This window comes from Amblyomma maculatum, chromosome 1, assembly GCF_055883805.1.
Source record: "Amblyomma maculatum isolate TAMU_Amacu chromosome 1, ASM5588380v1, whole genome shotgun sequence".
Lineage (NCBI taxonomy): Eukaryota > Metazoa > Arthropoda > Arachnida > Ixodida > Ixodidae > Amblyomma > Amblyomma maculatum.
The window spans coordinates 500780147-500803149 of record NC_139344.1 but is presented as its reverse complement, the minus strand read 5'-3'; the positions used below and the strand labels follow the sequence as shown (position 1 = coordinate 500803149).

The following is a 23003-nucleotide window of genomic DNA, read 5'->3' as shown; positions in this document are numbered from 1 at the left end:
CGTGTTGTGAAGGGTGAAAAAAAATGGTTTCGGTCCAAGAAGTTTACGATTTGTGAGTAGATGACATGTTCCATGATTTTACAAGGCACACTAGTCAATGAAATGGGGCGGTAATTCAAGGGCGAGTCTCTGTTACCTGATTTGTAGACTGGAACGACCTTCCCCGTTTTCCAATCAAGAGGCAAAATTCCTGAGGAGAGTAACTGTGAGAAAATGAGACATAAATATGATGCACAAATTGATTCCACATTTTTCAATAGTTTTGAATTAATCAGGTCCATACCAGCTGATGATGAAAGTTTCATTTTATGAATTATGGATGAAATGCCTTCTTCGACGAACGTGACTGCCGGCATGGGGGGGTAATTGGGAAGGTGCGTCGAGTTCGGTAGTGAACACAGATGTGAATGCATGGTTAAATATTTCTGCGCAATCATGGTCAGTCACCGCTTCATGTGAATCATTCGTCAGTTTAATATCGGGAGGATGTGTTGGGTTTAAAACTTGCCAGAATTGCTTGGGGTTTCTTATAAGTAAGTTTGGTAAGTCATTGTGATAAAATGAGTACTTGGCGTTACGAACAGAAAGTAGGTATCATTTTTCGGCCTCGAAGTATTTTTCCCATGCGGCAGGCGTGTCGTTTCGTTTGGCGGTACCAAACAATCGTTTCTTTTTGTTTTCGAGTCGTTTTAAGTGCTGGGTAAACCATGGTTTATTGCGATTAGTATGAAAGGTAATCCTTGGTACGAACATATTAGTGAGATGATTTAATTTGTTCTTGAATATCAGCCAGTTTTCATGAATTGAGCGAGTGTGAAATGCGGATACGTATTCAGGAAAAAAGGTGTTAAGTTCTTCAGTTATTGCATTATAGTTACCCTTATCGTAGAGTTGTATCGTTTTATCGGATGTCTGTTTTTGAGTCGAGGTAAATGAGAATAAAGCATGCATGACTTTGTGATCGCTGATTTCAGGAAGGTAACTGATGGATGATACATTCTCGGGGCTGCTTGTTAGTATCAGGTCGAGCGTGTTTGCTGATTCTCCTGAGACACGGGTTGGTTGGGAAATTAATTGAGTGAGGTTAAAATTTAAACAGACATCGATGAAGTTCTTCGCCTCTGCATGACACGTTATTGTGGAACTAGCTATGTTCTGCCAATCAATATCCGGGTAGTTAAAATCACCAAAAAGAAGAAAACGGGCATTTGGATATGTGAAAACAAGTTTATGAAGGATGTTGTTCAGATGACGTGGGAAGTCTGGATTAGCCTGGGGGGGCCTGTAGCAAACGCCAAGCAGAACTGTTACGGGGGGAGCGCGACAGATGAGCCATATGGCTTCAATGTCGGATGCGACGTCAACAACAGAGCATGATATGCCTCGATGAATGGCAACGAGAACACCGCCCCCCCGTTTGCCTTTCCGATCGTTTCGATACACTTCGTAGTTGGGTACATCGGCCAAAATTTCCGCATCCGTTACGTCACTATTTAGCCAAGTTTCTGTTAGTATTAGTATGTTGCTCCCGGATGACGACATGATGTTTGATATGAGTTCGCGCTTTGGAAGAAGACTACGGATGTTAGTGAATATTGTCGAAAACGAGAGAACATTGTGCGGTGGAGCGGGTCGACGATTTGTTAAAGTTTTGTGACGGGGCAATTGCTATGCTATTTCCTTAACGGCTTGGGATGATGCGTCAAATACGTAGCGTTTTGAGCCGATGTGCAGGGTTTTGAAGCGCAAGGAGTACTTGTTAGAATTTGCTTTGGCAAACGCTAGCAACTGTTTACGCGCGTGTCGAACGGTGCGGGAGAAGTCCTCTCCGATACTGTAGTTGGTGTCTTTCAATTTACGGCCATTTGATAACAGTGCGTCTTTGGTTTTATGAGATAGGAATTTTACGATTACGGGACGAATTCGGTCAGCTGAATGATTTCCGAGGCGATGCGCTCTTTCAATGTCGTTAGGTTCCAAGGTTATATCAAGATTATTGCGGCAAACATCAATGACTAGTTTTTCTGACTCAGCCCACGTTTCAGCGTTAGCAGGATCAGGGATGCCATAGAAAATAAGGTTATTCCGACGTGATTGGTTTTCCGCGTCATCCAGGCGTGTTTCTAGTTTTTTAATCTTTTTGGCTTGGTCGATTGTGGTTGACTGCATTATTTCAATATCGTTTTTGAGGTGAAGAAGTGTTTGGTAATGCGTTTCGAGATCGGCCATTCGTTTGTCTAGGCTTGCTATGGTTTGATCTGTTGTGTTCAGCTGTGTTTTGAGGCCCTGTATTTCCGTAATCAACAGGGTCTGTCCCGCATTTAGCTTCTGTAGTTCAGCGAGTACAGCAGCGTTGCCCTCAGGACCAGGGTTAGTCTCAACGTCACCTGATAGCATGAGCAAGGAATGAATTACGTGAGCACACTAGACGGCAATGGCGGCACAGCAGTGCGGGCTCGGAAACTGCACCAAGATATAATTACTTGATTTTTTAGCGAAGAGGGCATACGGTGTACTGACCTGCATCGCAAAGGTAAGCGGATTAGGTGGCTGCGCTGTGGTGCAGTCACCGAGCCCACGAAGCGGTGTCAGCGGGTGAAGCTCTTTTATACATGTTGGCATTGTTGCTGATGTCGATGTGGCCATCCATGGTACTGTGATTTCCGGTGTGTGCAGCTCCTCTGGCGGCATATCCAGTAGGGACGAGCACTCGCCGGGCGGTGGATGGCAGGAGCCAGGGTCATCTCCAGTGTACGGCAGTGCGCACACCGATGACGCCCCCGTAGACAGGCCTGCCAGGGACGGCAGCAGCAGGCTGGCAAATGCGAGGACGGTCGTCTGCATCGCAAAGGTAAGCGGATTAGGTGGCTGCGCTGTGGTGCAGTCACCGAGCCCACGAAGCGGTGTCAGCGGGTGAAGCTCTTTTATACATGTTGGCATTGTTCCTGATGTCGATGTGGCCATCCATGGTACTGTGATTTCCGGTGTGTGCAGCTCCTCTGGCGGCATATCCAGTAGGGACGAGCACTCGCCGGGCGGTGGATGGCAGGAGCCAGGGTCATCTCCAGTGTACGGCAGTGCGCACACCGATGACGCCCCCGTAGACAGGCCTGCCAGGGACGGCAGCAGCAGGCTGGCAAATGCGAGGACGGTCGTCTGCATCGCAAAGGTAAGCGGATTAGGTGGCTGCGCTGTGGTGCAGTCACCGACATCGCACAGTACACAGGTGCCTCGCTTCTCGCCGCCGTCAAAAAGAGGCCGCCGCGGCAGGGATTCGATCCCGCATCCTTGAGCATAGTAGTCAAGTGCCCTAACCACTGCGTAACCGCGGCAGGGCTGAAGGACGTGTATAGTGATATGAAAACGACGCAGGAAACTATAAGATTATGCTAATACGTCACAGTTGCGACTATTTCGTGGTGCACACTGAAAAGCTACCGCTTATCGACTTACCACCGCCTGTTCCTGCTTTCACTGCAAAGGTTATGCTCTGCACCAGAAAACGGCGCCGACGACACTTGAATACCAGCCACAAACCTCGATGTGCCATCGTATACACTTAACGCAAGTCTCATGAAGAGTCGGCAGCCTTAAAGGTGACAGCGAATCCGTGTGCAAAGCGTGTGGAACAATGTTCCAGATAGTTTCGCCGCTCTACGAGCATATATAGGCAGCGCAGAAGGCGACAAAGACGCCACACCCTACCAGCCATAAACAAGAGGATGTGACAAGCGCTTCCGCAGACGCCGCCATTTTTCGCACGCCGACAGCTGTGAAGATCTCCCTACTGGGAAAAAACCAGACGGTGTAAAGCGATTCGTCTGCGTCCGTTGCAGAAGCAGCGCACAGAATGAAAACTGCTCGACAGCGCAGTGAAACGACGTAGCACCTTGAGAGGTCGTAAAACTGCGTGCGAATGTTTAGGCGGACCCCGCACCTGGTCACAGGCGCCAGCTCCATGGAAGCACAGCAAGTGCAGCTCCAAACGTTTGCCGCATTGTTTATAATCGGATAAACGTGGCCTATTCGGTGTTTTGGCGTTATTTTCAGCTCGCCGCGGACATCGCGAGTCTGCTTGAATTTACGAGCTTTAAAAGGCGGCGGATGTCATGAAGGCCCAGCGACCGTATCGGGTAGCATGAGATGACACGCTCTTGAACCCTTGCCGCATTTTTGTTTGAGAAAACCAATTGCGGTTTCAGCGTTACTATGCATCTGCAGAATGTCCTATGAGGCTAAAGCATGGATAAAAGGTTCTTAAGAATCTTATCATTTAGCCGCAACATGCGCAGAAGGTTCGGCGTAGGAGGGATGGCAGCCATGGCACCTGATGGAGTGAGAATACCCTGCGCTTTTGGAGACACCCTACGGCACGACGAGTACACGACGCCGATCGATGAAGCCTCGCTGTTCAGCCGGCAGTGCAGTCACATGTCGGATAATCCTGGACAAGCTAATAATGCTTAGCCTAATCGCCGGAGCAACAATATCACGTGGTCCGATCCATTCGATAAAGATTTTTGGTTAGACCTTTCGCACAACCGGCTAAAGTTCGCAGAATGGTGTGGTTGAGTGTTAGGTAGATTTTTACTTTATTCTTCCACTTCACCTGTGTTGCGACATGTGCCTTCATTTATAGACCGAAAAGTCTGCGGCACTTCGACCAAAAGCTCTTGAAAACAATACTTGGTCGGAGTGTCGCTACCTCTTTTCTCTAGCTTTCCTCCGGACCAGGAAATTGTGTGCATATACGTTCAGGCTTAACTAATACATTTTACTCTTCATCATAAACAGACGCTTCACTTTGCGTTTTCTTTTCACCTTTCGCAATCCGGGTGACACTTTATGAATATAAGGCACAACAGTCCACCGTTCTTCACTGATCGGTTCCTTCAGCGCCTAGTCCTGGATTTCTGTTTTTAGCATGTTTTTACCATGCTAACTTTTCCCACGATTCCTATTTTTCGGTTGTGACGCTTCATTGAGCATGAGGAGAGAGAATAACGAGGCAATATTTCCCTGTGTTGAAAGAGCGGCTATTGTTGCATATGCAATGAGGCGTATCCTTCAGCGCCGCATTTGCAGCCGCTGGGTAACGGACAGAAGTGCGTAATGTTTTGGCGATTGTAACGCAAAAGCGAATGGGGTAAATTTGAGTATAGAGTGCAACTGCCTCAAAAATATTTGGGCAGTAAAGCAAATGTGTGATGTACAGGTGCGGACATAAGTAAACGAAGCACGCTTATCCCTTCAAATTAAAATCAGGCCTCCTGCACTGGAGACAATACTTGTACAAGTGAAAGGCCACTGGCGTCTACTACCGGTTCACATATACCACGACCACAAGTTTCAATATTGCAAAACGTGAAAAAATTTAGAAGCAAATAACATGCTCCATTTACGAGGCACAGGTGAATGCTCCCTAACGTACTGCCCACCAAAAATGTCTCACTGTTATGAAGGTTGACTACGAATAAATTGTTTTACTAGTGCATTGAACTTCCGCTCTCACCATTTCCCGCGATCAATTTCAGCAAGGGCGGCAAGTTTCGGCCTCCGAACGTGATGCTGCGTGCCACTTGAATGTTGCATCCAGCACTTTAAAAGAATTGCTGACTACCATTCTCTCGGCGGACACTGCACCATCAATCAACTGGCTGGGAAATAGATATTAACACGAAAATAGTTAGCAGTCCTAATGCCGCCTGTTCAGCTTTCTGTTCATATCGATAACATATTGGCGTTGGCCGTATTGCTAAATTGAATGCTGTATGTCAGACTTTGTTAACAACAGTGACGCCGATCAATGCAACGAATTGCCGGACGAAAGTGATTAAGCGCTTTTGTACGTTTCCGAATGACGCAGTACGAAGTAACAGGAGCACTTGAAATGGATTAATACCGTAATACTTGAAATGGCTCCAGATCTTGCCTATTTTTTTCTCCTCCACTAACGAAGCGGCACAACAAAGTCGGCCGTGTTCAAAAAAAGAAGGCTGGGACCTGCAGGAAACGGCGCATCGAATTTTTTGATATGTTTCACACCTTACTTTCCCTTCGCGAATTTGCCCGATCGTGACCGGCGCGCGCTGGTATTAAACGTGCTAGTTATTCTAATAAAGAGCACGGCTTTACAGAGCCACTAAAGAAAAAAAAGCAGCACTGAGCGAATTATACTGAGCGAATCAGTATCACAACGTTCCGATTGCTCCAAATCAGACGCCGCACACGATTAGCCACTTTTTTTTTATCATGCCACGAAGGAGAGCAAGGGAGCTTACGTCAGCCAGCTTACGCTTGCTGCTGGAAAGCAGCGGCCAGCGACCGTGACCGTATCGCCACCGCTCGGGTCGTGTCGCCGGCCAGCGGGGCTGCACGGGTCATCATCATCATCATCAGCCTGATTATACCCACTGCAGGGCGAAGGCCTCTCCCATATTTCTCCACTTAACCCGGTTCTGTGCTAGCTGCATCCACTTGACCCCTGCGAACTTCTTAATCTCATCAGCCCACCTAACTTTCTGCCGCCCCCTGCTACGCTTTCCTTCCCTTGGAAGGAAAGCGTACTTTGCGTGCACGGGTACTTTTGGCAAAAAATAATTAATTAATTAGAATAACAGTCTTGTGTACTCGATGAAACGCATTTAAACTGTATTATCGTTCGCGCGTTTTGGCATGAGCGCCGCTATTTATTCCCTCTGCAAATGCATTCGTGTGTGTGCATTTAGGCGCGTTCTTCAGGATGACATTGAAGAACGCCACAAGTCGTAGCTGTAGCATTCTGAAGTCCTTTTTGGGTGGTGGTCTGGTCTAGTATCAGCCTCACGCGTGGCTGAGCGAAAACCTTTTGATTTCAAAGTAGAGAGCCTCTCCTCCGTACGGTGCTCCTTTCTCAATTCGTCGCCTACCTGAGCACTCATGACACGCATTTTGATCTACGCGCTCGTAGGCAGGCCACAGAAATCGACGGAAGTGGGCATGTTTGGTCAGCCCAGCACCTCATTGGTTAGACGCCATGTATGAGAGCTCAGGAAATTTTGACCACCTGGGGTTCTTTAACGCAGTCGCTCAGCACAATGGTCTGTTGCCTTTCGCCTGGTTGCGCGTCCCGCCTTGGGCAGCCCACAGGGCTCTCCACTGTCACCGCTCCTCTGGAATATAGTGGTGCGTGGCTTGCTAGAGCTGCCGATGCCAGAGGGCGTGTCGCTCCTATGCAGACGACGTTGTCGTTCTTTTGCCTAGGTTTCTGCAGACTTTGGCAGAGGATGCACTCAGACGAGTGACGACATGGGCGGCGACGGCCAGGGTAACCATCTGCGCTCAGAAGACGGCGTGCGTCCTGTTCTCGCCTCCGAGAAGAGGCATGGGGCGCACGCCACCAACCGTTCACCTGGATGCCGTCTGTCTTAAGTTCAGACCGTCTCTCCGGGTGCTCGGAGTCTTCATAGACCGCACTTTGTCGGTCATGGCGAATATCTCAAGGAGCGTGCTGAAATGCTTGCTGCGCGTCTTGGAACCCTTTTGCGCATGAGTGGCACGCTGGCACCGGAACAGCTCAGAAGGCTATACCGTCAGGTCATTCTGCCAACTCTAACTTACGCCTCCCCTGTGTGGTGGACTGAATGTCCCCACTCGGGACTCCGTGCAAGATTGATAACTGTGCAGCGGGCTCCGCTAATGGCGTTGGCTGGAGCTTACTCCACAACAAGCACGAGGGCACTTCAAATTTTAACGCATGCCGCTTCGTTGCAGTTTGACCTTGATAGGTTAAGCGCGGAGTTTAGATTATTCGTATTGCGATACATGACATTCGGCCAAAATTCATATCTTGTCTCGGAGATAGTGTCTCCTTTTAATGAGGCCCTTCAACATCCGTCGGAAGTAGTTTCTTTTGGACATGGTTGCGGCAGCGGCGAAGGCGTCGCTGCCAGCGCTCCATGTCTTCACGGATGGTTCCTATACTTGCACGGCTGCAGGTGCTGCATTCGTAGCAATTACACAAACTGGCCAAATTTTTTCAGTAGGCCGGTTTAGGGTCGAATTGGCAAACAGCACGTATTGCGTCGAAAAAATAGCATTTGGAGAGGCATTGAGGTATGTGAAGCATCAGAATGGACGAACACCTGTCCACATCTACACGGACTCTCACTCCTCAATGCCCTTTCAAATTATTCCACATTAGACCCACAAATTGATACTATCATACAACTTCTAAATACGGTCGCCTCTATTCGCACAGTAAATCTATTTCATGTCCCAGCTCATTCGGGCGTCGTAGGGAATGAAATAGCTGACATAATTGCATCCAAAGCATATAAATCAATTCGAATTCGATATTCTGCTAAATCCAAAAATTCCGTATGTATGGCATTGAAAAAATCAGTAAGAGCGAAATGGGAGGCGTGGTGGCGGGACAACAATGAGAATACTTTAACTTATAATTGGATACCGAACATATTTAACATACCTCAAAATTTCTTTCCGGCGAAGCCGTTGGTTACTTTTCTAACGGGACACGGTCGCTTCCCGAAGTATTTTAACCGCTTTGGACTCACTACCACGTCAGCCTGTTCATGCGGTTATGCCGAGGGAGATGTGTTTCATTACTTGACATCATGTCCCATCACATCACATTTGGTGTCTCGACTACCTAACATTCAGCCGAATGACCAACCAACGGCCAACTGGAGACGTTGGCTTGACGACAAAAGATGTTGCGTGCTATTAATGCGCATAGTATCAGTGGTTAGTTCTAACCTACCTGACTACACACGAACACAAACACGTAAATGTAGCTGCAGTTTTTCCTTTTCTGGGGAGGGTCATTCAGGCCATATGAGGCAGACATTCATGTCAGCCCTCTCTGGAATGGAGAAATGCAGCTGTTACCATATCAGATTATTGATTTTTATTTCTGTTTTAACTTTTTCCATAAGTATCAATTTCGTTACTGCTGTTATAAGTATTCTCTTTATTATTATTTATTTTTCATCACTTCTTTTCTCTAATCTAAATATTGTACAGATTTTGTACAGAACAGCTAATGTAAATATATAAATATTATTATTATTTCCTTTTTCTCCCAAATAATATGTACATATAACTTCGATTATATTATGTCTTGTACGTATTGCTCTGCCTTTTTGCATTTTTTCTTTATTACCGATTGCAGTTCACAAACCCAGCCTATACCTGCAGCTGCATAGATCTTCGTTTATTTTGATCCTTTTTGTGTGGTTTTTTTATTTATGTATTTTCCTAAATTTACCTTATCATGTTATCAATAAAACGTAATTTCTTTTTATTTATTTATTTATTTTTCTTTATTATTTTATTATTACTTTTATTTCTTTCGTTTTTTCTTTTCCTTTCTTTTCTGCGTGTGTGTAAATTATTCGGGCATTTCTATTAAAAAAAATCGTAAATTAAACCAGCTCTGCAAGGACTGCCCACCCTCTGCTCGTTGAACCCTCAGGACATAGACGCGTTACCATTCCCAATTTTATTTTTTCAGTTGGCTTTTTCCACCAAATTAAACTTTTTGCCGACTGGGCCCAATTCATTTTATTTTGATTGGCTTAAGCCTGTTAATGCTCCGCAGGTGTAAGCATTTTCTCATTCCGTTTTATTTTTTTATTTATTTTCTAACAGTTTCAGGAATGAGACTGAACTGGGAATTGGGGTTAACTGTTGCTACACAGCTTCCATCCTGCTTCAAGCCGGGTACGAAGTAAGCAGTCTCGTCAGCGATCTAAAGATGCACACCCCTACCTCTGCGGCCATTCGGGGTTTCCGGAAATCTGACCATTATACTATGGGTTGCTGTCTGGACATTGGCTCCCACACATGTTCTTCAGCTGCTTTCCGCAAATGCATGATGGTTATCGTAGTAACTGCGGTAACAGAGCACAGGGATGTTAAGAGTCCTCTGAACGCTCTTGTGCACATCTGCTATTCGTTACAGACGTCTGCTGTGCTGCATTGGAACTCTGCTTCAATCTTTCTGCGCACTTTGCATGTAGAACAGCTCATGAATGAGGGCACAGATGTCGCAGTAGCCGACGTGACCTTGGTATCTGTAGTGGCTGCATATCAACGATAGTCCTCCATAAAGTTATAAATTCCCATTAAATAAGGTGTTAGGTAAGAAGACATGATATCTCGAGTTTGCTTGCTTGGAAATCTAGGTTGGAAATCTAGATAAGGGTTGCTGGAGAAAACCTGAGTAATCTGCAATTTGCTGATGGCATCTGTCTTGCTATGCACCTCTGTGCAAGAATTGCAAAGGATGATGAATAACTTAAAACACAATGGCAGAGTTAAAATTAATAAGCAGAAGATATGTTGAAGTAATGTTCAAGAGCCTAGGAAAACAACAGTTTAAAATAGGTAGCGAGGTGCTGTAAATGGTAAAAGAATATGTCTGCTAATGAAAGGTAATGGCTGCAGATCAGGACAACGAGAGGGCAATGACTATGAGAAACAGATTTGGATAGAGTGTATTTAACAAGCATTGTCAGATCATTGATGGCAGCATACCAGTGTCCCTCAAGAGGAAAGTATGCAGGCAGTTGCACCTTTTCGGTACTAATCAATGAGGCAGAAATGTGGACTAACAAAAACTGCTAAACTGAGGTCAATACAGAATGCTATAGAATGGAAACTGGCAGGCAGGTTAACAGAGGCAGGTCAGGAAACAAACGCAAGTTGATGACATTCTGGTCGAAATGAGCATGGGCAGGATGTGCATGTGAAGGCAAGATAACAGCTGCTCCTTAAGAGTAACAGACTGGATTCCAAGTGAAGGCAAGCGTAGCAGGGGGCAGCAGAAAGTTAGAAGGATGAGATTAAATTTGCAGAGTTCAAAGGGACACAGCTGGCACAGGGCTGGGTTAATTGGAGTGATATGGGCAAGGCCTATGCCCTGCTGTGTGCATAGTCAGGCTGATGACTTTCAAAGGCCCTGAGTACTGCTAATTTCATTATGACTATTGATTACACATAATGTTTGTACAACATCCACAGCTTGCAGTACGGTGCTTTTGAAAGTGCTAAGTCATGCCAATTTCCCTTAGTATTACAAATCATGACTATGACAAGTGATGACTATACACAATGTTTATATAGGCTCAACGCCTCACAGCACGCAACTTTTTAAACAACTGAGGCTTGCTATGTTGCATTATGACTACGAGTCATGTTACGACTATTTGTACATCCTCCCTCCATACATGACAGCATGTTGCTTTGGAAAGCTCTACTGTTAAAGGTATGATGGTATGGAGTTTCTGACACACAGACGATATATTACGCCAATTTACTTTTTTAATTTTTAAATTTTCCTGAGTCTCTTTGGGATGTTAAAGCCCACAAACCGACCAACCGATTTTTTTTTTTATTTGTGATATGCCAACACTTAGTATCGTCAAGCATTAGCTTTTTATTGTGAGCACTTTGACAGCTTTAAATCCCCTTTGCCACATTTTTCGAATATATCAAATGATAAATTTATCAATTAAGGACTCATTTTCTTAATTAGCATCATCAAGCCCTGACTTTACATTCTGAGCATTTTGACACTCTTGAACTCTTTTTTCAATTTTTTAATTTCTTCAACTCACCAATTATTTTTCTTGACTCATCATTGTCTATCATTACCAATAAATCATCAATACTAAACCACAAATTACCATGACAGGACTTTTTATGCAGCCCCGATTATTTCCGACACGTGGTGCAGACTACTACTACTATTGTGCCGATGGCTTTTCGTCCAAACGAGCTGTATAAGCTATCACTTAATATTCACTGCAGTGCGCAACTACAATTTCATGCAGTTGAGCAGTGAAGCAAAAGTCTGGCCTCCGCAGTGTACGAGTGGCAAATCTCCCCTGCATGCAGAGCGCCAGTTCAGTAGGGGACCAAAATGGCATCTTTAGCTCAACTGGTAACACTGGTCTATAGCGGGCGGCGATAAGTGCCCCTTCAAATGCCTTAAGCTAGGTGCAGTGGCGCAACATGTAGGCTCTCTAGTGCGCCACATGTTTCATATTGCGCCGAACAACAAACGTCGTCGTGCCCAGGAAACAGAGCACCGTGCTATCACCGCTGCCGACCTTGCCTCGTGTAAAACTGCAATACACTCTCGCGTTGTGCAGTAACATCATAATACACCATATGCACCTCTCACCTTGCTAAAGAGAGAGACCACAGCCATGCCAGACAGGTTGCCAAAACCATTGAATGAGACTGGCCATTGCCAAGAAGCTTACCAAGTGCGGAAACGAGCCAACATTGAAGAGGCAGCTGCGAATGTGACTGCGGGCGATTACAACACCCGTGAAACTTGGTTTAAGGATGGCTGAATCTCTACATTTCATTTGTGCACTATTTTTTCATCTGTTTCTCTAAAAACTAAAAACCATGCCGGTGACAATGATTTCTTTTCATTTATCAAATGGAGATGCAAAACCGTATATAATGTGACAGAACAGTGCACGAAATTTCAATTGGGTGCCATAGCCACTGCAATATATTGTCTGTGAACGTCTTACTACCACCAAGCTTCCAGCACGTCTAATGCGCTCTGCTTTGGTTTAGAGCGAAAGAAAAAAGCACCAGATTTTCTTACGTTGCTCGACTTTAAAAATTGAGCTTTTCTTTGCTTCAGAAACTGATATACAGCACTGTCTTGCCCATGGCTTCAGACTCCTCAATGACACTAACCACCCAACTGTGCAAATTAGAGAGTTAATTAAACAGTTTGGCTTGGTTTAATTTGCGGGGTTTAAAGGTATACTGAACAAATATCCAAGAATATGAGACAGCACCACAATTGCATTCTTAAGACATGATTACACTAGCACAGACATATCATTCGGGTTAGTTTTGAGCGGATGGCTTTATTTTTTACGTTTACTAAGCGGCCGCAGGGCCCCAGGCAGCACGCTCCCGACTGATGTGAACGTCATGGCCCCATTGCTGTCGCCTCCGCACAGAGAGAGGGCCTGTGCAAGAGATGCAAGAAGCTGGAATGGGAGGGGGGGCAAGGCGCTTGCTGGGCGAGAGAGCGAATTGTTTTCGGCGCGCAGGTGAGAGGGCCAGCGCAGGAAATGCACAAGACTTTCTGCAAGCCTTGCGAGCATGGAGTGTGGAATGCTTCTGACGAGGGAGTTCGGGGGGGATGCGTACAAAGGGTACGTATGGAAGGATGAGTAATGTGCGGCATGGTTGAAAGCTGAGCCCTGAGTCTGCCATCCCGTAGGAACACGAGGAGGAGTTTAAGGGTGTGTTCAACTTTATTAAAAAAAAGAAGTCCGTCCATGTGCCTCGCGAGTGCCATGGAGGAAGAAAAAATGAACAGGTGCCTTTGGCGGGTGCGATCGCTCGCGATGGGGGTGGCTAGGGAGGCATGAGGGAGGCGGGTAAATGTGAAATGATATCCAGGTTTGTCAGAGCTTTCGCAGGAGGCCGCTAGGTGCGTGGTTTGAGAAATATTCATAAAAATACACTTCTTTTTGAGCAAACTGGTTCATTTTGGCTATAGGAAAATTTGAAACAGCGCTACCACACACAACTACAAAATATAAACCTACAAGACATAAGTGCCGACTGTTAAGGGGAGACGCGGGTCTTAGAACGGCCGAAAATGGTCAAAAAAACGATTTTGAAAATACCCTATTTCTGAAGGTTTAACCTTTTGAGCACCTGCACTCAAATTATTAACGATGAAGTCGGTCAGGAAATGCGATAAAATCGGTTTTCAAAACATCACGGCAGCTGCGAAATGCCCCCCGAGAAGAGAAAATTTGTTTGAAATTGCCGCGCGCGCCGCAGCCGTTCCAGCTGGCCGATTGCCGCCATCTTGGGCTTGGTTTGAACCTGCTTTCTTTGTGTGCAATTTGCGCTATCTCAAAATGGGGTCGCTCAAGCGGCACGGCTGCGAGCGCCGGTTTTCTGAAGGCCGTTGATGGTCTCTGATTGGCTGTCGCGTTCCGCGTCTCCTATTGGCTGGCGTGACCAGCGCGTCATTTTTTCTTTGTTTTGCGTTCGCCGCCATGGCTGGCTCTTCGCGTGCGTCTGCGTTTGCGCTCGCGTTTCTCGAAGCATCGTTTTGTGCCGATCGTTTTTCCTTTTTTTCCCCTTGCGATCGAGATGCCGGAAAACGGTGGATTGTAACCGTGCACGCAACGAGCTTTGGAAGCCGTAAGGAACAGGCTTGGTTTGGTTTGTGGGGTTTAACGTCCCAAAGCGACTAAGGCTATGAGAGACGCCGTAGTGGAGGACTCCAGACTGGCGTAGGCATGGAACAAAAGCCGCAAGCCTGCTGTCGGGACTTGCGTTACAACGACACCGTGGGTTCAAATTACAGTGCGAACTGCATCCCAGATCACGATACACTGATGCCACCGCCGCGTACTACTCTATGGCGAAGCAGACGCACTGTGTTGAGCGGTCGGTGCAATGTCCATTTTGTCGGGAAAATCGGCGACCCAACGAGAGTTTCACTGCGGCCACAGCACGGAATGCAATGCCAGTACAGAATTCGCGATTGTGGACATGAAAGCGTTAACAACTTTATTGCGCACACGAAGCGCGGAACCTGCGGCAAGATCGCGAAGATGCGAGCAGTCAATCACACGAGCGTCACAATAGAGCTTTTCAGGGCCACCAAACTGTTTGTCACAAGCCCCCTTGGCACGGGACCGCTAATTCCCTCAAGAAACTGTTTGCAGGGCTCAAGATATTATACTTGGAGCTGGACATCTTAGCCCCGCACTCTCGTCGGCATAAAAAAAAAAAAAAAATAAAGTCCATAACTTTATGAATTTTTTACAATTTTGTCATGTACACATCTTCAAAATTTTTAGGAAATGTTTTGTTGGATGGAATAAGACATTTTTTGTTTTGTTTGGCAGGGGGACAGATAGGGAACACTGAAATAAAATCTGCACTTGAAGATTCCTCCCAAAATTTTCTGCAGTCAGTCAAAACTTCAAATGCAATTTTCTCAACTTCATATTTTTTGCCAACATGACTAGCCTTACGGAACTTTTCATTACGTTCTTGTGGTACAATTTTAATAAGTCTTACACCGTTGCATTCAGAAAGAACTGAACTATGGAGCTATGCTATTTTTATGTTGCTAGGTTGAACATATCAAACATGGGGGAGCGTAAGTCAACTAATTATATTTAAAAATTATGGGGCATCGGCAAAATTGGCCATTTTTATATGATAACGCACCTTTGTGATAATTAAGCAGCATAGCTCCACATGGCAGGTCTTTGGCTACAGCTACATTTTATTCAGAGTCAAATAATTAGGGAAAGTGTCTTAATCACCCGTAAGAAATGACCTAATTAGGCATCAGTTATATTTCCATAGCATGAGAACTAATTGAGATATAGCAAAACAAATTATATTTTTAAAAACAGCAGGGAGAAATACATATACACACCGAATTTCATTGTGATATCTCTAATAATAAAAAAATTTGTTTTAAGACCAGTGTCTCCCTTTAACAGAACAGGGTTCTTTAACGTGCACTGACACACTGACATCGCACAACAAACAAAGCACCTTTCTTTTCGCCTCCATCGAAAAGTGGCCACTGTGGCAGAGATTCAATCCTGCATCCTCGGGCATATATCATATTTGCTCGCATAATGAAAGCACCCCCAAATTTAGTCGTCAAAATTTGCACTTTTTCTGCCACATAATAAACGCGCCCCCAACTTTCGTCCTTCGCAGTCCCACAAACGGCTGCGCTGTAGCTTTCCCACTTCACTCGATCCGCCTGTTGTCACGGCAGCAGAAGCAGCAGCCACGTGGCACCTTCTCAGCACTCTTTTCCTAAAATGCCCCCCCCCCCCCCCCCCCCCAGCCACAACGAAACTTCCAGGAAACTTTCAATACGAAACTTTCAGGAGCCAGTGGCAACCAACTACACCAGAACGGTGGTGGGGGCACGTGGATGCAGCCAAACAACACGACGCTATACAGTGGCATAGACCTAGCTCTACTTTTTTCTGGCAGCCATTACTGTTCCGCGACAACGTTGTCAGTTGCTCCGACTCAAGTCTTTACAAATGCTATCGTTATTTCTACATTGCCAAGTGATGTGGTATAACGAAGGTTTCCTACCACACCATGGGCAGGTGTCCCGATATTGTTACGGGTAAATTTTGCTTAGGATATGCAGGTTAGGGAATGTCCCTGTCTGCAGTCTTCGCCAGTACACTGCCTCTTGTTGTTTTAGATCTCGATGAGGCGGCGGATAGCAGATCCGTACCCCCTTATAGTAGTTCAGAATGTCTGAGTACGTAGGGCTGATTCGCTCGGGTAGATTGTCCAATTGGGAGGAAGCTCGGCTCGTGTACCCTCGACCTACCTCATCGGCGCGTTCGTTCCCCACATGTAGGTGTGTCCTGGTACCCAGTAGATGTTGTGTGCGACCTTTGATGGGGTCGTGCTCTGGAGGAGCCTGAGCGCGGCGCGACCTATGCGGCCGTTCATGTAGTTACGGCACGCTTCTCTCGAATCTGTAAGAATGGTAAGCGTGTTGCTTCGATACCCGGCTACCGCCGCTAGAGCAACGGCCAGCTGCTCCTTTACGTGCAATCCCTGACTGAGGCGCTAGCTAGTTCTTTTATGTTGGAATCAATAGCTACCGCCAGAGCGCTATGTGAGCTTCCTGTATACGGAGCCGTGTCCGTGTATACCGTTGTGGATTTTGTAGCTAAATTTTGTTGTACATACTTCGCCCAAGCTGCCCTATGGGCCACATGCAACTTGGGGTCCATGTTCCGGGGAAGGGAGCTAACCTTTAGCATCTGGCGAATTGTGCCCGGTATGCTCGCAGTACGATTCTCGATTTCCGCAGTTCCACCTAGCCCCAGTCGCCTAAGAATTAAGCGAGCGCCCCGTAGGAGTCTGCTGGAGCCTGGCTATCTGCGTGACCAGTTGGGCTTCTTTGATCTCTTCGAAGGTGTTGTGAACTCCAAGAGCTAGTAGTTTTGCATTGGAGGTGTTCATTGGCAGGTGCAGGGCTGTCTTATAATCTTTGCGGATGAAGATATCTGCACTTTCCATTTCTCCTTTGTTGAGGTTGAAATACGGGAGGGTGTAGCCCACGCGACTGAGTACCAGGCTCTGAACCAGGCGCAGAATATCCCCCTCTCGCATAGCGCTCCGCTTCTGCGACACACGCGTGATCATCCTGGCGACCTGAGTGGTCGATTGCTTGGGAAGGCCGAGCGTATGGCCACAGCGCTGATTGCTCTGGCGCCATATTCCCAAGACTCGTATCTTGTCTCGGTCGGGAAGTAGCTGTCCTTCGATGGAGACATTGAGGGTCGATTTGGGGTCGCTACTGTCAGAACTACACTCGATGGCCACATGCAACAGCTAAAGCTTGTGAATGCACGCTCCGTAGTCGACGAAACTCTAGACCCGAGCCTTGCGGTACTCACACTACGCCTACTCGTCACTGAACGGGCCGGCAGTTCGGGGCCGCCTAATATTTCTGGCCAAGGTCATTGCTGATGACAATGGGGAACATATAAAGCGTAGCTTCTTGTTTTTGTTTTCTTTCTAATACAGTTAAGCTACAGACAAGTGCAACTGTTCAGGCCGTTCAGTCATCGGGTGTCAAGTTCTCGCTTGGCCTCCAATCCGACCAAAACAGATCGGACAACCGTCCGCTGATCAGTTTCATCGGCGTCGCGGTGCCGCAAAACTTCACACTACAACGATAGGCGACCGTTGGTCCTGCTTGAGTCGTCGCCTTTGTAATATGCGACAGATCAGTATGTCGATAAGCTGAGGAACCTATAACCAAGCAGCCCACTGACTGTAACCGGTGCTTATGCTGAAGAAAGATGCCTTACTCTACATCGCTTTCGTGCGATAACATTTTCATTAAGCAACATCTTCATGAGTACATGAGCGACGACCACTTTGTCAATCAAAATAAAAAAAAAATGGGAAGAAGAGACGTGTCTTTTGATATTGCAGCCTGCATTGCAGCAGACGACGCTCTGCTGCATATCATCTGTGACGTCACACGAGCATTTGAAAATGGCGGTCGCTCTCGGTGGGAGGAGCTTCCCAATTCCGATTTCTATCGCGTTTTTTTGCAATATGCAAAGGGCACTAAAACTTTGCGAGTTGAATCACAGACCCGTATATTATTCATACAAGTATAGGACAGCAATACATCAAATAACCCTGCCATCGCCCTTTGAAGGTGGGTCCACACACACTGGTGGCCGCCGCGGAGAAGCACTTCCTTACATATCCCTGTCCCATTGAGCGCAAATCAGCATGCACTCCTGCCGAGTATGGCTTTCTACAAGACCCCTTTCTTATCTTGCACTGCTGGTCAGTGTCCGGTGTCAGCGGTACTGTCTTCTGCAGTTTCACCAACGGTGGCCTTTCTTGTCGCGGAGCAACACCTCTGCATGGAAGCTGGCACGCTTGCAAACATGCCACTGTCTTTAGCCAAGAGCACTTTCATGATAGTCGACGGCATCTCTTGTGGTGTATAACGAATTGAATGTAAACATATCGCCGTGAGCACGGACTGATCATTTAAAGAGATTGCTACAAAGTTTGGATTACAGGTGAGCATGAGTTACTCGTCCGCGAATCTTAAGACTTGAGATTAGCAAGAAGGGTAGTATAGTGTATTTTTGTTTCAAGTCCTCTCGCACACTATTTAGGAAGTGTCAATGCGTAACGTGCACGTGTGTTAGGCATCACCCGAGCCAGAATCGATGGCACAACACATCAGCAAAGCAGCTCAGCACATGCAGCAGTGCAGGCTATCACCAATCCGCAGCTACACGAAAGAATCCTGCACGGAGCACGCGAGCGGCTAGGCTAGAGAGACAGTGAAGTGGCCGATTCTAAAACACCGTTCACCGTAGCTTCAATAGAGACTTTTAGTATAGCGTATGGACGCTTTCGTACGATAAACGCTAGAAATTTATGGGACGATACTCCGTGTGTTGCATCGGCGCTTTTAGTTGGCCGTACGAAAGCGCTAACGCGAACTACAGTGGCGACATCTAGGTTTAGAATAAGAAAACACATTCGGGCTTTTTTTTTACTCGCAAGCCAAACCTAGCCAAGTCGCACCGGAGCCAGTTTCTTTGCTGTGGCAGTTTTGTTGTACTCCCTAACGGTATTCCTGGGCTGACGACTTTTACCTTGTATTGCCGTCATGGTGCACAACGGCCTCCTTTCAGCCCCGTACCATGCCCGTACTGCCAAGCATATTTTTACGGATACACGCGTGTAAGCAGTCAAGCCAAGACTATTCACTTCATGGCGTTGCCATACCAACAAAGCAACGCTACTCGTCAGGCTTAGGGACTGCGCTGCCGCGGTGCAAAATGAAAAATAGAGGTAAATATTCGCTAATTATTTGTGCTCAATGCTACACGAGGCAAAGCGAAAACCCCGTGTGCCATTTATAGGCGGCAGCGCGCTCAAAAACGCGGTAACGAAGACAAATTCACTCTGAAGCGGGCGGCCTGGACGCCGCCATCTTGTCAACGCTGATCTCCCATCGTACGTGAGGGCTGGGTACGATAAACTCAGGTTTCAGCGTACGCTGGCCTATCGTACGAAAGAGTTCGGTCTCGGCTATCGTATAGCGCATGCGCAGTGCCTGTCACGATATTTTTGGCGTGCGCTATTCCTTTGCGTGTGTCTGTGTACGCTATACTAAAAGTCTCTAATGCCAAACAAACAAGGCCTAGCAATGGCCAGGGAGCTGCGCACGACCAGAGTGCCATCAGCCACAGTGCTCGCGGACGGCATCTCTGCAGTAACCTGGCGGCATCCGGTACTGCACTTAACCGATGCGAATTTGTATACTTTCGCGATGCAGCTAAAGGCCGACATTTCCGACGCACATTCCATTTCATTATCAACACGCCGCATAAATGATCAATGCGGCAAAGACGGGACGAAAATACAGCATGCTGTTACTGCACCGTTGGTCGGTGCACGAAGGTTGACGCCGCCTATTTTAAGTGCTGCTCCTGAAACATGCCAGAGGGCGTGTCGCTCCTATGCAGACGACGTTGTCGTTCTTTTGCCTAGGGTTCTGCAGACTTTGGCAGAGGATGCACTCAGACGAGTGACGACATGGGCGGCGACGGCCAGGGTAACCATCTGCGCTCAGAAGACGGCGTGCGTCCTGTTCTCGCCTCCGAGAAGAGGCATGGGGCGCACGCCACCAACCGTTCACCTGGATGCCGTCTGTCTTAAGTTCAGACCGTCTGTCCGGGTGCTCGAAGTCTTCATAGACCGCACTTTGTCGGTCATGGCGAATATCTGAAGGAGCGTGCTGAAATGCTTGCTGCGCGTCTTGGAACCCTTTTGCGCATGAGTGGCACGCTGGCACCGGAACAGCTCAGAAGGCTATACCGTCAGGTCATTCTGCCAACTCTAACTTACGCCTCCCCTGTGTGGTGGACTGAGTGTCCCCACTCGGGACTCCGTGCAAGATTGATAACTGTGCAGCGGGCTCCGCTAATGGCGTTGGCTGGAGCTTACTCCACAACAAGCACGAGGGCACTTCAAATTTTAACGCATGCCGCTTCGTTGCAGTTTGACCTTGATAGGTTAAGCGCGGAGTTTAAATTATTCGTAGTGTGATATAAGACATTCGGCCAAAATTCATATCTTGTCTCGGAGATAGTGTCTCCTTTTAATGAGGCCCTTCAACATCCGTCGGAAGTAGTTTCTTTTGGACATGGTTGCGGCAGCGGCAAAGGCGTCGCTGCCAGCGCTCCATGTCTTCACAGATGGTTCCTATACTTGCACGGCTGCAGGTGCTGCATTCGTAGCAATTACACAAACTGGCCAAATTTTTTCAGTAGGCCGGTTTAGGGTCGAATTGGCAAACAGCACGTATTGGGTCGAAAAAATAGCATTTGGAGAGACATTGAGGTATGTGAAGCATCAGAATGGACGAACACCTGTCCACATCTACACAGACTCTCTTTCACTCCTCAATGCCCTTTCAAATTATTGCACATTAGACCCACAAATTGATACTATCATACAACTTCTAAATACGGTCGCCTCTATTCGCACAGTAAATCTATTTCATGTCCCAGCTCATTCGGGCGTCGTAGGGAATGAAATAGCTGACATAATTGCATCCAAAACATATAAATCAATTCGAATTCGATATTCTGCTAAATCCAAAAATTCCGTATGTATGGCATTGAAAAAATCAGTAAGAGCGAAATGGGAGGCCTGGTGGCGGGACAACAATGAGAATACTTTAACTTATAATTGGATACCAAACATATTTAACATACCTCAAAATTTCTTTCCGGCGAAGCCGTTGGTTACTTTTCTAACGGGACACGGTCGCTTCCCGAAGTATTTTAACCGCTTTGGACTCACTACCACGTCAGCCTGTCCATGCGGTTATGCCGAGGGAGATGTGTTTCATTACTTGACATCATGTCCCATCACATCACATTTGGTGTCTCGACTACCTAACATTCAGCCGAATGACCAACCAACGGCCAACTGGAGACGTTGGCTTGACGACAAAAGATGTTGCGTGCTATTAATGCGCATAGTATCAGTGGTTAGTTCTAACCTACCTGACTACACACGAACACAAACACGTAAATGTAGCTGCAGTTTTTCCTTTTCTGGGGAGGGTCATTCAGGCCATATGAGGCAGACATTCATGTCAGCCCTCTCTGGAATGGAGAAATGCAGCTGTTACCATATCAGATTATTGATTTTTATTTCTGTTTTAACTTTTCCCATAAGTATCAATTTCATTACTGCTGTTATAAGTATTCTCTTTATTATTATTTATTTTTCATCACTTCTTTTCTCAAATCTAAATATTGTACACATTTTGTACAGAACAGCTAATGTAAATATATAAATATTATTATTATTTCCTTTTTCTCCCAAATAATATGTACATATAACTTCGATTATATTATGTCTTGTACGTATTGCTCTGCCTTTTTGCATTTTTTCTTTATTACCGATTGCAGTTCACAAACCCAGCCTATACCTGCAGCTGCATAGATCTTCGTTTATTTTGATCCTTTTTGTGTGGTTTTTTATTTATGTATTTTCCTAAATTTACCTTATCATGTTATCAATAAAACGTAATTTCTTTTTATTTATTTATTTATTTTTCTTAATTATTTTATTATTACTTTTATTTCTTTCGTTTTTTCTTTTCCTTTCTTTTCTGCGTGTGTGTAAATTATTCGGGCATTTCTATTAAAAAAAAATCGTAAATTAAACCAGCTCTGCAAGGACTGCCCACCCTCTGCTCGTTGAACCCTCAGGACATAGACGCGTTACCATTCCCAATTTTATTTTTTCAGTTGGCTTTTTCCACCAAATTAAACTTTTTGCCGACTGGGCCCAATTCATTTTATTTTGATTGGCTTAAGCCTGTTAATGCTCCGCAGGTGTAAGCATTTTCTCATTCCGCTTTATTTTTTTATTTATTTTCTAACAGTTTCAGGAATGAGACTGAACTGGGAATTGGGGTTAACTGTTGCTACACAGCTTCCATCCTGCTTCAAGCCGGGTACGAAGTAAGCAGTCTCGTCAGCGATCTAAAGATGCACACCCCTACCTCTGCGGCCATTCGGGGTTTCCGGAAATCTGACCCTTATACTATGGGTTGCTGTCTGGACATTGGGTCCCACACATGTTCTTCAGCTGCTTTCCGCAAATGCATGATGGTTATCGTAGTAACTGCGGTAACAGAGCACAGGGATGTTAAGAGTCCTCTGAACGCTCTTGTGCACATCTGCTATTCGTTACAGACGTCTGCTGTGCTGCATTGGAACTCTGCTTCAATCTTTCTGCGCACTTTGCATGTAGAACAGCTCATGAATGAGGGCACAGATGTCGCAGTAGCCGACGTGACCTTGGTATCTGTAGTGGCTGCATATCAACGATAGTCCTCCATAAAGTTATAAATTCCC

The 23003-nt window shown here is 46.2% G+C and overlaps 1 pseudogene; it reads right to left on the bottom strand.

Moving 5' to 3' along the window:
* Positions 1–239: 239 nt before the first annotated feature.
* Positions 240–23003, bottom strand: part of LOC146210325 (uncharacterized) — a 53507-nt pseudogene continuing 30743 nt past the window's right edge.